This window comes from Zootoca vivipara, chromosome 1 (assembly GCF_963506605.1).
Source record: "Zootoca vivipara chromosome 1, rZooViv1.1, whole genome shotgun sequence".
Taxonomy (NCBI): Eukaryota; Metazoa; Chordata; class Lepidosauria; order Squamata; family Lacertidae; genus Zootoca; species Zootoca vivipara.
Genome location: NC_083276.1, coordinates 53,820,622 through 53,839,256, shown reverse-complemented (window position 1 = coordinate 53,839,256; position 18,635 = coordinate 53,820,622).

Sequence of the window (18,635 nt, the reverse complement as noted above, 5' to 3'; positions counted from 1 at the left end):
AAACTGAGCACCCTTAACTAACTTCAGGTTTCAGGATTATTTGAGGGAAGCCATGACAATGGTATGCTACTGCTTTAAATGTATAGGACCCAGATGGCGCTAAACCACTGAGACTCTTGGGCTTGCCAATCAGAAGGTAGGTGGTTTGAATCCCTCTTGCTCTGTCCCAGCTCCTGCCAACCTAGCAGTCCGAAAGCATGCCAGTGCAAGTAGATAAATAGGTGCTGCTGCGATGGGAAGGTAAATAGTGTTTCCGTGCGCTCTGGTTTCCATCACGGTGTTCCGTTGTTCCAGAAGCAGTTTAGTCATGCTGGCCACATGACCCGGAAAGCTGTCTGTGAACAAACGTACGCTCCCTCAGCCTGAAAGTGAGATGAGCACTGCACCCCATAGCCACTTTTGACTGGACTTAACCATCCAGGGATCCTTTACATTTACCTTTTTACCTGTATAGTGCCAATAGGAGAAAGATTTGTGGACCAAACATATAATATGCATAATGAAAGGACTGAGAAGAGTTTTTGAGTGATTAGTGAAGCGAAACAGAGGAGCAGAGATTTAGATAGGTTAAAATCCAAGGACTAAAAATTTGTGCAGGATAGTGCAGGAGCAAACATAAGATGTAAAGAGCAGGTGAGAAGATAACAGAATAGAACAATGATTCTAGAAGAAACCAAGCAAACCAGGAATAGAGGGCAAGAAATCTTAAATAGCAGAGTTGGAATAAGGACATATCAGAGATGGAAACCTATGGCTCTCTGGGCGTCATTGGACTTCAACTTTCATCAGCGCCTCCCCAGTATGGGGAGGAGTACACATTCCCCATCCCTCACTTAATAGGTTTAGGAAGGAATGGGCCATGAAGAAATTGCAAAAGAAAGTTGTAGTGTATGACTGAAAAATGCTTTGGGTCAGCTGAAGATGACCCCATTGTATTGTCCTAGCCCTGCTGAAGAAATAATAGTGTTGCCAAAAACAGGATCAAGGGATACAAACTTACTTGGTGTCCTTTGCATCTATGCACCTTTGTGAGTCTGATTCTTAGTGTGGAACAATACTGAAATTCATGTTTCTCCATGGTGCTTGGACATTTTACTTTTTTCAGATTTCATATTGGATTTGGAACTCCACATTCCATACATGTACAAAGTACAGGACTGGGCTCATGCAATATGCCACCACTAGTTACCTCAGCTTGCAGTCCAGAGCTGGAAATTTATCAGGCCTGAAATCAGTACAGAAGCTTCATTCACATGACAGGTGCATTACAGCAAGAGGAGGAGGAACATGGAAGTGTGCTTCAACCCCATAATCTCTCTCTATATAGCCAGTGTCAGCCACTCTAAGGCAAAGAGAGACAGTCTTAATGGCAAGCCTAATGAACACTATGGCAATCTTGGACCACTTAATCTGCCAGCGGCTTTATGAACCTGAATAGATTTTGCTTATGCAAGTGTTTATTTCCCCTTTACTCTTCCAGTTTTGCTTTTATATATTTTTAGTCAAGCCTCCTGCCTACTCGAGCTAAAAAATTGCTGAGGTTTTCTCTCCACACAAATTTAGGACATTTCCACTCATTGCGCCACATGAATCAGCAAACCTTCCTCCTTAAATACCAAGAAGGATATTCATTCCCCCCCCCTCTCTCTTTCTCTCTCATGCAAGAGCAAAAGCAGAATTGCTTGACCTCCATATAGACGGCAAACTATAGAAGTTCCAATTTCTTTCCTCCTGTTGTGATTATTTATCTCTTTCTGTATAAAACTATAAACCTACTAACTTACATCTGAGGCCAGTTGATCTAGAATGCAACTCAACTTTTTTTTTTTTAGTGAAACACTCCTCCTTTTCTTATACAACATGTCTGGAGCATGTCAATATGCTGTGGAACTATTTAGTTAGCATATCTTAGCTGATGTATGGCTTTCCTGAGGAAACCATCTTGTAGTGTTCAAAATAGGACTGTTTCACTTTTTTTAAAAAAAGTTGAGTTACTATACATGTTGTCATTTTTATATCCGATGCCAGATACAATCCAGTTCAAGTCAATTAATCTTACACAACCATTACCCCAGTGGTGCAGCCCTCCATGCCTCTCTATCTGCCCCTTTAAGCTCCTCTTACTCCATACTACTAGCTCTACCTCATAAGCACAGTGAGTGTTTTTGCCTGGCTGGAATGTGTACTTGCATTGCAATAACTTCTCCATAGTTGGAGGCAATAATGAACACCAGTTGCTCAAAAGTCTCAGAAATGCATTTTCCCCAGGCAGGAGCAAAGCTAGGCTTTATTTCACCCGGGTCAATAGCCCAGTTTTGCACCTCTGATGTGCATTTGGATACACGCACACAGATAGGCTGGCAGCCCAGGTGGGAATATGTTTGTTCCTCAGTCCAAAAAAGGTTCCTCCAAATTAGGGTGTGTGTGTGTGTGCATTCCCATTCAGAAAGGCATACTAGCTTTACTTGGATATTCTACTCACTAGGGCTTGCCGATCAGAAGGTCGGCGGTTTGAATCCCCACGACGGGGTGGGCTCCTGTTGCTCGGTCCCAGCTCCTGCCAACCTAGCAGTTCGAAAGCACGTCAAAGTCCAAGTAGATAAATAGGTACCACGACAGAAAAAAAGAAGTAGTTGCTTTGGAAGACAACCATCAGGCATCCACACAATATGACCTGTCCAACGAAGTTGATGTTGAACACACATACACACATGCAACACACATACACACATGTATACTGTATATGTCTCTTCACTGAATTAGATGTATTCACAAATGTGTATTAGGTATTGTTGCTGTTCTGAAGGAAGATGAGACTGATATTTATCAAAGCAAAAATGAATTTTACATCAGATATAACTTTTGAGTCTAGCAATTGTTGACTTGTTTCTTGCTTCTTTTCAGATTTAGCCGCACTCTCTGTATCCACACAAACTCTCTGCCTATCTCCTTTATAATCATAAAGCCACAGCAGGTACAAGCCTCTGCTTGGTGCCAGCTAACTGTATCAACATTTTCCCTTCCCCAGTAGCTACTTTGAGAAACTACAAAAATATCTGAAGGAAAGATATTCTCCACATCTGCCATGTGGAATACCATGGAAATGAAAGGAAAATAAAGACAGAAATTGCTTTTAAAATCAAGCATTTTGTTACTTCTCACAGGTCCGGAATTCTCTACAGTCTTCAACATAGTAAATATAAAGCATCGAACACTACAGAATCTTTAAGCACATCATAAACATAGTGCTTACAACGTTTTATGGTGGAAAACCCCCCAAAAGGAAACAAGTATAATAATTATCTTAGTAAACCACTACACAGAAGCCATATCTATTTTTGCAACCACTTGTATTTGGAAAGAGCAAAATTACTTGCTGTGGGTAATTAATGGAAGGGACCCCCTTTTAAAAAATAAAATAAAAAGCTACTTATACAAAATGTTTTCCCCCCTGTGCAGTGCCAATAATTTCCAGTTCTGTAATCAAATGATGTAGGCATGTGTGAGCAAGCATGCATGTTTCCATACATCGAAGTGCAGGTGTGGGTACCTTTGGCCCTTCAGCTATCGCTGAATGACAACTCCTTCAGCCCCAGTATGCATGAGCAATGAATGGCCAGAGATGTAGGGAGTTGTAGTTCAGCAACAACTGGAACTCCAAAGTATCCTTCACACCTGTCACAGAGAGTGCAATACACCCAGCCTTGAGAAGGTTAGAGAGAGATCAAACTACAATTAACATTTGTGTATATAGTACTTCCTCTAGACTTTTCTTTCTGTTGTATCCAGAGGAAGTACTTTATCTGCATGATGCACTTTCATTTTTATTATATATAAGGTTAGCTGAAACTTAGGTCTAATAACTGAACATTCAATATCTCTAGACATGAAGTTTTGAGAAAAGCTTAGGTATTTGCTAATATTGAGAATAGCATTAGTGCAACCTTGGTATCAATGAAAACCTTGCCAATTAAAACCTATGTGCTTAATTAATGAGGAAGTGTAGCAGAAACACAGTTGCCAATTCCCAAATGGCTATTCTCAAATGGGGATGAGAATGCAGAACAATAACAGTTTCATCCTTATGGCAGCATTTAATTGCTGGCTGTTGTGCAAAAATGACAGAGAATCTTTCTGATGGACTTCCTATTTATGAGTAGGGGTAATAAAATTAAGAATATTGGATATATTTGCTACAATGGTCATTAGTAAGAACCTGATTGTTTCTCCCCCCTCCCCAAAGTGTTTTCTACTTTCAATAGGAAATAAAAAGTATTGAGCAATGTATAGATACTGAGTACCTTCCAAGGCACAGCCCATTATCTGACTGCTTCAAGTAAAGTGGTAAAGCTCATTACTATGCATTGTCTCCTTCCTTGCCATTTGAGTTGATGTTATCTGTCTATAAACCTTATCTGATCAGATCAATTTCAAACCAAAACCCTGGCAGAAAAACAAGTTCAAGCTTTGTATGCATTTTGCTCAACCAGCTCTCTTCCTCTAATTGAAAGAATTTGCATATTATGTAGTTCTACTGCAAATCAATTTTTAGTCAAGTGATCACACATAATATATCTGAAAAAAATTACCACTCTGCCATGGAAAACCAACAGGATGACTATTGATGAATTTCATTGATTTAGGCAATGCATGTAACAGACTGAATGTGTGATGGTGCTGGAGAAGACTCTTGAGAGTCCCATGGACTGCAAGAAGATCAAACCTATCCATTCTTAAGGAAATCAGCCCTGAGTGCTCCCTGGAAGGACAGATCGTGAAGCTCAGGCTCCAATACTTTGGCCACCTCATGAGAAGAGAAGAATCCTTGGAAAAGACCCTGATGTTGGGAAAGATTGAGGGCACTAGGAGAAGGGGACGACAGAGGACAAGATGGTTGGACAGTGTTCTCGAAGCTACGAACATGAGTTTGACCAAATTGCGGGAGGCAGTGCAAGACAGGAGTGCCTGGCGTGCTATGGTCCATGGGGTCACGAAGAGTCGGACACGACTAAACGACTAAACAACAACAACAAGTTGTGCAATTAGCACTTCATCAGAGGCAAATTGCTGGATCAAAACCATAACAAGTGAAGTGGACAAAGTTAGATTTAGTTCAAACAGATCCCTCCCCTTTAAATTTTGGGAAATGCATAATATCCATGTCTGTGGTACTCTGAACTATCCCATGTAGCTCTTGTGGTTGTCTATAGAAGCCCTAAAACCCATAGCTGTGATAGTAAACTAATGATTGTGTTGATGGTGGCGAGGAGAGGGGAGGCAGGAAGGATTTGCCTCTCAGCTCACTCCACTAACTAAGAAGCTTTACAACAATGAAAAGAGGCTTTCTTTCCATTATCTGAGATTTATTTTCCATTTCACGATACTTACACTAAGCTACCGACAACTCAACTCCCCGCTCAGGACTGGCATTTCTCTAAGTAATAGTATATTTAAGGCTAAGTTTGAGAACCATCATTTTCAGAAAATAATAATCATACTCTAGTTAATTCCCGTTCTACTTCATTTCATTCCACCCCCCTCCCTAAAGAAATGAGAGAAATGTTGGGCACATTTAGCAACCAATTGCCCAGTAAGAACATGGTTTGTCCAGTGATGGCAACTGCCCCAGTTTGTTGTAGCTGCCAACACTCTTTAATATTCTGAGTCTGATGCCTTCACAGTTATCAAAAGCAGACACTTGTTCTTGCTCAACCAGGCAAAACAACATTTGAGCTGATTTTACAGCCCCCTCTTCCTGGGCTTTTCAAAATTCCTCCAGATAAATGTGCATGTTGTCAAGTAAGGGGGGGGGGAACCAAACAGCAACTTTTTTCACTGACTAGGATTTTATTAATTAGCATTTAATAAATGTTTAAGTTTGCAACATAACCAAACAAACATTTTGGGCAGAATATCATTTTGAGCCTTCTGGATAGAAGAAAACAACCTGACCTGCATGGAACGCTACTGTGTCTTAGAGAGGGTTTTTTCTTAAATGGATAAAAAAGATGGCAGGAAATCTCTAACCCAATGCCGAATTACAATATGGAGGATGTTAAGTCGTACAAAGATCTAATCACTCTACAAGCGACTGAAAATTCAAAGATACATTATGCATTAATTTCTCTCCAATATAAAGGCCCTGATCCAGCTGTTAGCCATAACTTCTGTCCCATTAAAAGCAATGAGACTTTAATTGGTCGTGACTATTTTTTTTGGATTTGTCTCAATTAGACACCAGATGCAGACCTTCTAAGCCCATCCCAAGATAAATAGATTTTCCTGGCAAAGGAAATGTTGCTTCTGTGGACAGTAGCAACACCCTTGTTGACCCCATGGTCTAGACTGGTGCTGTACCAAGTAACCTGAAGGACAGAGCGGAGGTAGGCCAAGATCACCCAGTCACTTATACAAGTCTCATTATTACATGCCAGGTCAGTCCCTTCATCCACAATCATTTCAGGGATGAGCATAGTCTTATACCTTGCATTCAATAACAGGACCACCAAACCAGAGGGCTTAATGGATAAGCTACCAGTGGAGGAGTGGTAGGGCTGAACTGGGGGGACAAGGAACAAACCTCCAGGCCTCCACCCTGGTGGGAAGCCACTTTGCTCCAAATATACATTCCCCAACCCACCACCCAATCTCCCTGTTACATGTCCACCCAGACACACCCTTGTACCATCATTCAATGTTACACTATCGAGTTGGGAGTTTAGGGCCATGGGAGAAAGCACATCTAGGTGGAACTACAACTCTCCTACACGTACCTCACACTAGGAGAACCCAGAAAATCAAACTCCCCCTTCCCCAAGGCTCTAGTCTTGAATAAGGATCACAGGCCTACATACTTTGACTGATGGCATGTTCTACCTGTACTGCTCCAGGGAGACAGGAACCCTCCACCGCATGGACCAGAATCTGCTACTGTAGGAAGGCAAGCTCTGGACCACACATGCATCCCAGCTGCATATACTCGACCAATACGAATCGGGGCAGTGCATGCCGTTTTGCCACTTGAGGCTCTGCTGTGCTACTTGCCACACTACCTCTGCTGCCACGCTGCTTCTGCTGCTGCTGGAGAAGGGGTGCCAGCGTCAGTGCTGATTTCTCACACCTTCATGAGATCTTGCAAGATTTGGGCGAGATCTCATCACTAATCCTGGTGCCGCTTCTCTGCCAGCAGTGGCGGGGCAGGTGGGGTACCTGTTGGGGTTCTCCCTCAGGGGCTTCTGCTGCCTCAGGCAGCTGCTTCACTCTGCTTCGTGGAGTTACAATAGTTCAGTGGATCATTTCCCCCTGGGGGAGCCACCTGGCATTATGCTCACTGGATAACCTTGACACTATCGCTAACTTCCCAGGGACTTTGTGAAGATAGAATGGCCTCTTGTGTATGTCAGTCTGAGCACTGCGCTGAAACTTGTCCTTAACTTCCCAAAAGTTTTCTTCTATTATGAAAGAGGCTTCAAATTCTCTGACCCCTTTCTCGGGGAGTTTCTTCATCATTTCAGCAGGTCCAGGGCTGAGCTCATTGTTGTGAGATGGTGGCGGGTGGTGTCTGTGTTGTTGTTTTTTCTTTCTAGAACTCTGCAGCCTCCACAGCTTCTTGATCTGAAGCAGCCCATGCTAGTGCCAAGTTATCCTGGTGACATTTCCCACTGAGCTTTAATTAACACTCAGGAAGCCAGAGAGGTTGGATACTGAGCCCTGAGATTAGTGTGGCCTCTGATTTTGTTTCAGAGCAGTCCCATGGTGTGTGTGTGTGTGTGTGTGTGCTGATGTTTTTGTACTTTTAAATAGGTAATGTCTTTTTTTAAGTCTGTAAAGGTTAAAACAACAATGAACAGCTGTTAAGCACATAGTATTTTAGCTTTCCCATGTGTAATGATTTTGGAATGAGGAATGGCTTGAAACAACTTTATTCTCCAGAGCCTCTAAGACAAATTTCTAGGTCTTCGGTCTACCTGGGTGATGTGAACTTAGGGCAAGTCTTAAAATTACCAACTTCTTTATACTAAGAGAGTATCTCTAAATTAAGATCACCAATGTTACTGCATGTTTAGAGGAAAGCCCAGATGATGATTCCATAGGTATTTTTCCAGGAATCGTGGGCACCCAGGAAGGCTCCTGCTGGCAGACAACTAAACAGGTAAGTTGAAGAATGAAAGGAAGGAAACTCACATGTGGCTCTTGGCTACCTTGAAAGTGAGATAAGTGCAAAACAACAACAACAACAACAACAACAACCCCACCATGTCCCTTCCATTAGAACTAAACAGATTCCCCCCAACTCCTCTTTCATAATTTCCCAAATACAATTTCTGGTTTCATAAAGAACTAGCTGGAGTGGCCACACATTGCTGTGGGTCATTCCTGTGATTACCACCACCACCACCCTGTCCTGATCCATGACGTATCCCGCCCCTCCTCCCTCTACCCCTTCGGCTCATCCCTGTGTTTCGCTAGGATACCCTTGCCTCTGTTGTCCCCAGGGAGTGTTGGCTCCCCCCCCCCCGTATCTCCATACCTTGGCCCCCACCCTTGGAAAAGGAACTGTCAGCTTCTTCCCAGCATGCACTTTTGTCTGAGCCCTCTGTGGTCCCTGGGGAATGTTGGCCCCTCCCCCATGTATCTCCATACCTTGCCCCCCCCACCCTTGGAGAAGGAACTGTCAGTTTTTTTGAAATAAGAACATGAGAAGCAGAAGTTATTATTGTTCAATTTTATTTTTGGGGTTGTCATTTATTTTGGTGGGCATTGTATGATTTGGGTGTTGTTGTGTGTTTTGTGGTTTGTTTGTTTGTTTTTTGTTATTTGGATTTTCTAATTTTGGATCAGGTGTTTTGAATGTAGGATGTGGTGCTGGGGGTTTTTTATTATGCTGTTTGCGATGTTTTATTTCTCTAGTTGGGGTTGTCATTTATTTTTGTGTGTAGTGTATGATTTTGGTTGTTTTTTGTTTTTTTATTTTTGGTGTAATTTTTTGGAATGTAGGATGGGATTTTTTTTTAAAAATGTGTTGTTTGTAACATTTATTTTTATTTTTATGGTTTTTATTGTGGGTATAACTGAGCCAGGGGGGAGAGGTCCGTTTGGGCAAAGAAAAGGATCGGGGGTGATGATGTGCCCTGGGACGCAGAGAACTACTTTCAAAATCCCGACCGGGGACGGGGATCAAATAGCGAAGCCTCACAGCCCCATAGCAACAGAAGGCGCATTCCGAAGCGCCCGAGCTGTTTGGTTCCATAAAAAACCCAGGAAGTGGCAAGGGGAAGGTAGGGGATTTAAAATCGAGGGGGGGGGATTGGCCACTGCAAATATCCGAGGACTTAAACTGGGGAGAGAAAGTGCATGGTTGTGTTTTTTTAAAAGATGCAGAGGCTTGCAATCAGTCATAGTATTGAGCCTAGGTTAAAAGGGGCACGACTGCCCTTACTTAAAATGGCCGCCGGAGCCTCGCATGTGACACAACGCCTGCTAATTTAAAAAGCAGAAACCCCTCGCCGTGCCCCCAAGTGCGTGTTAGAGGAAATGATGAACGACTGCCTAATGCTGCCAGGCGTTTATTAATGCAGCCGCCAGGTGGCGAGGCCTAGTCTGTTGGCCTTGGCTTGGGCTAGTATTTAAATGCGAGCTGAGGCCTCCGCCCTGTATCTCCATTTCTTGGCCCCGGCCTGACTCTGTGAGTTGTCTGGTAATGGCCACCTTGGTGTATTTAAATGCGAGCTGAGGCCTCCGCCCTGTATCTCAATTCCTTAGCCCCGGCCTGACTCTGTGGGTTGTCTGGTAATGGCCACCTTGGTGGTTTCAGTTGCTCGGTTGATGATGTCATTATTTGGCGCCACCCTTCAGAGATTCTGCTGGTGACAGCGCGCAATCTGCCTTTCTATTGGATGCTGTGGGAGTCTTCAGACCTTCTGCTGGTGATGTCTAATTTGGGAGCCACTTTTTGTGTTTAATCATTATTTTAGGTGTGGAAGGTGTGGGTTTTTGAAATAATTTTTACATCAGATCCCTCCCTGGTGGGCAAGGTACACTTTGCCCTAATTTGATGCAATTCAGTTCAGTGGTTACTGTGAAAGGCTGTTACATCTGCGTGCGCAATGCCTGCATTTTTTATATATATAGATGGTCAGGTTAAAAACTGCAAGAGAAATTTTGGTTCCGTGATTTGAGCTCCTTGTAGGAAGGGGTGGGGTCCAAATGTGATAGAGAAGCAATATATCAAGGGATTGAGGTAGTTATTACTGTATCAGCTTTCATAACGTGTATTTAGTGCAAGGATTTCTTTTGGAAAGATTAGCTAAGCAGGTTGCTGTTAATGTTTAACCATCCTTGAATTTAGCAAATGTGCTGATCCCAAAGGAAACTCCCTTTTCAACTTTTAGTTTCTCTTTGTGCCTTGCTACTCTTCTCTCTCCTTTATGCTTTACTCTTGGCATTCCAAAACTAATCTGCATGAAGCATAGCAAGTACTCTTGAAAACCTTAAAAGAATACTGATATAATCCAAACATTTATAATGCTATTCCTTGCACTGAGAGGAAATTAAATCATTTTTCCCTAGCAAAACTAGGCTCCTATTAGAACACCAGCAAGCATGTAATGTTGATTACTACTTAGAGACTTCAGCAAATGTCTTTTAACTGAAGTTGTTTTGAAGCTGTCCCCTAGCAATTGTCTTTCTTTTTCAGCTGTAATTAACAATTAGCCACCCAGACAGTAGCTGTATTGTTGTTGTTTTCAGTGTGTTGAAAATGTGTTTTTTAAAAAACAACAACATGGCTACCCTTTAAAAATTAGTGGTAAACTTAACAGCTATTCTAAAAGCAGTTGTTTGCAGTCCCTAGAGCCAGGGGTGGGCAACTGTTTGCAGCTGGTTGATCAGATACTAATGTCCCCCCCCCAACCTCTGTGAACAATTTTGATATACAGGTGGGACTGTATGTTTTGCAACCATTGATGTTCATGGTGATGCTTGCAGAAACATAGAACTGTGCAGGCATTGCTGATAAGATGATAAGGGGTGCTGGCAGACCCTGCTTCTGGCAGGTTTCTTTACCTGCCACACACTTGATGTAATACATAGTGTCAAGTGGGAATAACCTGGAGAAAATGGCCTGATGTGCCAAATTAGGCTCCCTTGCCAGGTCTAGACCTCTGGATTCCCCACTGCTGCCTCAGGGAATGTTAGTCAAATGGAGCAACAATGACTCCTTCTCACATTATGTTTCCAATGGAGGAGCTGCAGGTTCTTCTTGTAGTTCCAAACAACTGGGACATTTCTTGGATTGGGAGAAATGACAGCATAGACTTCTCCTGTGTGGCCAAGATCTCCTAACACAGTTTTGCAACATGGAAAAGAGTGTTCTATAGAAATTCTCATATGACTGTGGGGTGAGAAGGAACCAACAGTGTGACACCACTCCAAATTTGACTTCTGTTTCCAAGTGTGCATTTGATAGAACAGAATCCAAAACCTTAACCCAGATTTGATAGGCACTAAGATTTGCTTGCTGGCCGTATCCAGTGCAGGAGGAAGTCTGACTACTAAATCACATGGAAGGCTGTTTCATGATGCTGTGTGATGCTCCATTCCCACACTAGAAGGAAATGCACAAAATAGATTGTTATTTTCTTAACGGCAAACTCAGGTGATTGGATGCTGGCAAGATTGGAGCCAAAATAGAGCCTCTGGGAAACAAGAGGGTGGTATCAACATGTTCAGGTTATTTACTCAGAAAAAAAAATCTATAAATTTAAATTTCAACCACCCCAACACAACAGGACTGATAATGCTGAATGCTTTATCTAGCCTTTGCTGTGTATGCACATTATACCTTTAAATCACATTCTTTCCTTCAAAGAATTCTAGGCATTATAGTTTGTTAAGGAAACCATGCTGCCTGAATTCTTTGAGGGAAATAATGCACTTTAAGTGTGCTTTAAAGGCAATGAAAGCTGAGAAGGAGAAGAACCTTTCAGAGTCAACCTACTCTTCACATATACAGCACATGCAATCTAGCCCTGTTTTGCCATTTTTAACTTCCATACATAAAGTTGTTTGCAATCTGTTAAGTTTCTTGAGCAACTGCATGTTCTATCCCACCACCAGCTGAGATTTTCCATTACAGAGGTTTTTGCTGCCAGAAGTATAAAACTATATAGGCAAATGTTGCACATGGGCACTGCTTTTCAAGTGGTCCATTAATACAGTAATGTTGACAGCTGGGGAAAAAAAAATCATAGTATAATTTCCTGCAGTGCTTTGGAACCCCCCCCCCCTTCAGTCAAGTAGTGATTGAGCAGCTCTGATTTTTGTTTTCGAGGCAAACACAGCCTCTTGCTCTGCTGTTGCTTTTAATTTCTGCTAGGTCATCTCTGTATTCAGCCACCTTAGTCACCAGTTTTCAAATGCACCAGCTCAGTAACAAACAAAGATGATTATATACTAACTACAGCTTAACACCTGATTAGTAGACCAAATGTTTTCATCCTGCTATTTGAGCCACTAGTAGAAAATGTAGAGTCTGGGAGACTTGAAAAGTGGAAGAGGGGGAAAGTACAGTTGGAAGAATAGAGTTGGTCACTGCAGCAAAAAGGAGCCAGGAGATATTACCTCATGATGTCTGTTCATGATGTCTGAGACCTAGGAATGCTGACCACTAAGTACTAGAGCAGGCTTCCTCAATCTTGGCCCTCCAGATGTTTTGAGACTACAATTCCCATCATCCCAGACCACTGGTCCTGCTAGCTAGGGATCATGGGAGTTGTAGGCCAAAAACATCTGGAGGGCCAAGGTTGAGGAAGCCTGTACTAGAGAATGGCACACTAACTGGTTTGTTTTTAAGGGAAGCTCTCCATTTTGCTGTTTTTAATAAAAAAAAAATATTCTCACTTTTACTTCTTTAAGTGTAAAAATAATTTAAAATAAATGAACAGCTCTCAGGCACTGCTACCGCAGCATTGTGACCTGTCAATCCTAAAGACATATGAAGGACCAAAATGTGTGGGGTAGAAGCTGAACTTTATACCCAATCTGACTTTAAAAATTATTCTTTGGCTGCAAGCTTCAAATACACAGAAGCAGTATAATGAATATATCTCGGTATTAATCTGAACACTAGGTAACCTTTTGGGAAACCACATGGAGAGCATGGAGACGGAAGGCAGCTTTAGATGCTTTTAGAAGCAAGGAATCTAGGTTGCTTGAGTTACTTGTGTGTTCAATTTTTTGCTTCTGACATAAACCCACCCACCTGCAACAAAAAGGGATTTTAAATTACGAAGATGTGCAAGGTCCCATTTGAGGTGCTAAAGCATCAAACATTGTGCAACATCCAACACTTCCTTAATAAAGTCAAGTTATCATCTTTTGTATCACTGGCCTGTAATAATGGTGTGGAACAAGTTCCAGCACTTATTTTTATTCCATTGATGGAGTATCCTGAATTCCAGTATTTCCTCCAGTACTCATTTTGCTGTTTACTACCTGCTGTAGTGTATTACCTACAGTCCACTACTAAACTCTGGTTTGCTTCTTGAATCTGAATATATCCAGACACTATGGTGTCGTTTGGGGTGTCACAGAACTAACAGTATTCTGGTCGGTGTATAGACACATTGAGCATGCTCACATCAGTAGTTCCATATCACAGCTATATAATTTTTTTAAAAAGTGGTTGCACTACAATGACAGCGCCTGCAGATCTGAAGAATTGTGTGCCTTTTGAGAGAGTTTATATCTTTAAAGTGTGCCAACATATGAATAAAGATCCCAAGCCAGGATATGTAACCTAATATAATTCATCTGCTTCTGTTTTGCGCTATGCTTCAGTAATATTCCATAGGTCTTGAAAACTCATGCATGTCAAGGAAACTAGAGCTGGTCTGGTAAAATATATCAAATCTTCGTTCCCGAATCTGTTTCATGCCATAGAAGCAACAATGTAGCAGAACAGCTATAGTCATACCTTCCAACATTTCTCCAGTGAAAATAGGGACATCCTATTCCGTAATAATAATAACAACAATAATAATATTTATACCCTACCCATCTGACTGGGTTGCTCCAGCCACTTTGGACAGTTTTTAACATGTATAAAAGCAGAACAAAAAAATTAACATTAAAAACCTTCCTATACATAGCTGCCTTCAGATGTCTTCTAAAGGTTGTATAGTTACTTATCTCCTTGGCTTAGAGATCACATAAATCTATACCAGGGGTCTCCAAACTAAGGCCCGGGGGCCGGATGCGGCCCAATCACCTTCTAAATCCGGCCCGCGGACAGTCCGGAAATCAGCATGTTTTTACATGAGTAGAATGTGTCCTTTCATTTAAAATGCATCTCTGAGTTATTTGTGGGGCATAGGAATTTGTTCTTTTTTTTCTTTTCCCAAATATAGTCCAGCCCCCCACAAGGTCTGAGGGACAGTGGACCGGCCCCCTGCTGAAAAAGTTTGCTGACCCCTGCTCTATACCCTCCAACATTTCTCCAATGAAAATAGGGATGACCTAAGGAAAAGTGGGACATTCTGGGGTCAAATTAGGAACTGGAACAGCTTCTGTAATCTGGGACTGTCCCTGGAAAATAGGCACATTTGGAGAGTCTGGCTATAGTTGCTACTTTCACTGCGAAAACCACTGGGTATTGTCTTCGCAGCAGTGGTTCACTTGGAACTTTTTTAGTAGAAAATGTCAGTTGTGACTCAGCAAAGCTCCTGCCATTCCTTTGTTGCCTGGACACATGAGTGGTTGTTGTAATGTTTTTCCCTTCAGAAAAAACATGTTAAATAATTGCTTTTAGGTAAACCAGCATGGCGAGAGAGAGGCCGAAATGCCCTACCAGCCAGGCATTTATCCTCCCGCTGGGCATGGTGCCCAGCACTGCTACTGGTCAGTAGGCACCATGCCCAGGTGACACCCCCTACATACCTGCTGCCATTGGCCAATTTGGTGACAGGGGTACAATCCAACCAGCCATAGGCTGGTTCATAGGGAAGACACGGTGCCCACCCATGAAGCAGCCCACCCAGGAAGAGAAAATGGACCTCCCCCACTCCTATTTCTGGCAAACTATTCACATGTAATCTTCAGGGATAAAAGGCACAACATTGTTTAGAATGAATGGGGAACCTCAGGCTTGGAACCCAAAGTTGGCCCTCGATACATTTCTGTCAGGCCCTCAAGACTCTCACCAGGCCTCTTTGGGGGGTTTTGCTTAGCTGGAATGTGCACTGTGGTGATTCCTCTTACTTGCCTGGATGAAGAGGTAGAAGGCCATGTGTAATCCTCTGATTTTGCATGGGTTCAGTCACCTCTATTATGCTGCTTACTTTTGCCTCTGGCTTTGACCATCTCTTGTATGTGGCTCCTCAAATGTTGCCCACAGGGGAATTCAATCCTTTGCCCTAAAAGGGCTCCCCACTACTGGTTTAGAATATACAAGCCTCTTTTGGAGAAAAAATGTTGAAGCACAGCTCAGGCAGCCATTTTGCTTCCTTTTGAATCAGCCTAACAGAAATGAGATTTTATTCAGTGTTTTACTGATGCTCCCATTGTACACCAGGGCAATCAAGAAATGTCAATGACAAGAGACTGAAATGAATTCAATTCCGAGCTCCAGTTCTGAAGCTGCCTGTCATTGACTCTTTGTTAATATATAAATCATTTAGTGAAATACAGCCATTCTGAGGAGGCTATCATTTGTATGCACATGAGTGTCTGCCTGATTTTGCCAAGAATGACTCATGTTTGATGAACATCAAACAAAGACTTGGTCAAAAATTGACATTTCAGGCCCCAATTCTGATTATAGAATAAGTATCTTCACAAGCATCATACGTATACACTCTGTGTAACCTGCTAACAGAAAAATTATATGTTAATATAATATGCTGTAAAATTTACCAAAAAGAAAGAAAAAAGGATAATGTAGGGAACTATTCCTGTTGATTTGGATATAGGCAATTTGAGAGAATGAAGAGGAAAATGTTAAGCTTGGGTGGGGTTGTGCTTAAAAAACACTTCTGTAACATGGCTCTCTCCAGGTATTATTAATTTTTATCCATGTAGGGGCACAAAGCCATACCCACTATCTTTTCTCACTCACACCTTACATTTCTGCATTGAGTAAGGTCTAAAGAAGAAATGTTCTGAAGTTTGACTGACTGTACTTAATCCTTCCAGCAGTTAGAATCCTGATCATTCAGGGCTCCTGATTATTATTACCATCTGATCCTCCCTACATGTTTGTTCTTGTCCTATCAGTGCTCTAATGTCAGGAGATATGTTCAAGGCAGCTACATCTAAATCTTCTATGTAGCAGCAGGATCTCAGAGAATAGCAATGTTCTCATAGATTCCCTACATAGTAATGACTGTGTCTTCATACCAATGATACTGATAGTTGGAAGCTGAGCATTTAAGAGCATTTCTCATGTCTTTGAATTAGAAGACAACAGGTACAGATCAAGGGTGCGTATTGTGATATATTTCTCCATTACTAACATTTTCTATAAACTCGCCAAGCTCTCTGCTGACATGAACTGAAATATCCTCTATGCCGACTTCCACTCTTCTGAAAGATTTGAAATAGCACTTCCTCTTGAAATTCATCATCATTTTCTGCTAAATAAAAACCTGAGGGGAAAGGAAAAAGATGATAAACTTTGACTCCTTCTGACAGCTGACCTTTCAGGATTTAAAAAGGATGATAATAACAATGCAAAATAAGTCTTGACTTGGTCAAAACATTATCCATCATGTCAGCCAAGGTCCTTCTTGGATTGCCAATGCTTAATGTTCTGTGTTCCATAACCCCCATAATTCAAAGATAAAGCTAGGTACACTCACTTGCCTCTTTTCTCCTCTTCCTCCTTCTATTGGTGTCACCAAGGATTACAGTAATTCATACAGAACTCCCATTCAAGGGAATCTTGAAATGGCTGGGATATGTCACTAAAACAACTAAACTTGGAAAAAAGAAAGAAAGAACCAACAGGGCATCAGTCCTGCTCAGATCAGTTTGTAGGCAGAAAATTACAAAATACAAAACAAAAAAACTCCTCATAAAAGTGTTCATTTTCATGACTCTTAACAAAAAAAAAAAAAAAAAAACCATCCTAAATGCCTACTGATTAGGAAAGGAAGTTGCAGCAACCTTAAAGTTATTGCCCTGAACACTCACACTTTCCACTATATCCTTTCATATACCTGATCACAGAAATATGTGAAAAGATACAACAGCAGTAATTTGTGAGCGTTGTAAATAATAATAGTGTGAAGAGGCAAAAATGTTGTGCCTCCATGAGTCCTTGCAGGAGGCTCCGCTGACAAAAAAAAAACAAGGCAAGGCAGGAGGGCGCAAACACCAAGAGGGATGTATCAGCTTGAGAAGAAACACTGACTTAGGCCCCAGATGGGTGCCCAGTAGTGCACGTGATGTAATGTGACATCATGACATCACATTGTGTCATGACGTCATGTTATGTTGCGTACAACAAAGTGCTACCTGGGAGTCCCAGAAACCACATCGGGGGGCCCGTGAGGCCTCAGGTGGCACTACTGAGACCCTGCAAGGCCTCAGATACAACTTCCAGTGTTGGGGGGGGGGACCTGGAAGTCACGTCAGAGACCCTGCAAGACCTTGGACACCATCTGTGAGGGCCTGTGAGGCCTTGGTGCTTCGTGAGGCTCCAGAAGTTGTGTTGGAGGCTGAGGTACTGAGCACCCACAACAAAATTTTGTAGGTGCCAGGCCTCCCAGGGCCCCCTATAGTTGGCACCAGTGAGCTTGAGAGAGAGAGTAGAGGGAGAGACAACTGCAGGAAAATCCCCAAAGCATTTGGAGCTTACTACAGGAGCCAAGTCAGGTACGGACAGACAAGGATGAAGGTGGTCCCTTCTATCTCAATGCAGCAGAAGACCAAATGCTGCAAAGCCAAGTGCTGAGGGTAGCAACATAAATTCCGAAAAAAGGAACACTGGGTGTATATTGAAGGGTGGCATTGAGGGAAGGAACAGTAGTAGTTTCTGAAATAGTAAGTTGGCACGGGGGTGAACCTAAGAACAGGAAGATAGGAGGAGACCATAGCAGGGTTCTCTGGAGAATCTGATTCCCAGGTTCTAAGAACAAAGAACCCACCATATCAATTCTGAAGCAAGAGTGGCCTAGCATTCTTAGGAACCTCAAGGTTAATAGGTTAGAGGGGAGACTATTCCATTGTGAAGTGTAGCATAAGACTATTTCTACTAATAATTTAATATTAGCATAATCTTTTTCAACATTTTATCTCCTTTTTCCTAAGGTTTGTTAGATAGTATGTTGCCATGCTTGAAGGTATTTTAATACCATTTCCCCCTTCATTGTCGCCATCTCACACCACACTTTGACTGATTTAGGTGGCTAGAGCCTCACATGGCCTATGGCTGTTTGACAACTGCTTTCAGATGACCAGAACATGTGGGAAGAAAAATAAATTTTAATTTCCAAAGCATCAGAAAATGCCTTTGGAAAATCAGTTGGATTTGAGCCATGGTATCACTCGAGCACTTTCAAAAAGCCTACACTGTTTGTAAGCCATGTTGTTGATGCTGTGTGCAGAGAATTCCCAGTACTGAGCATATTGTGAAT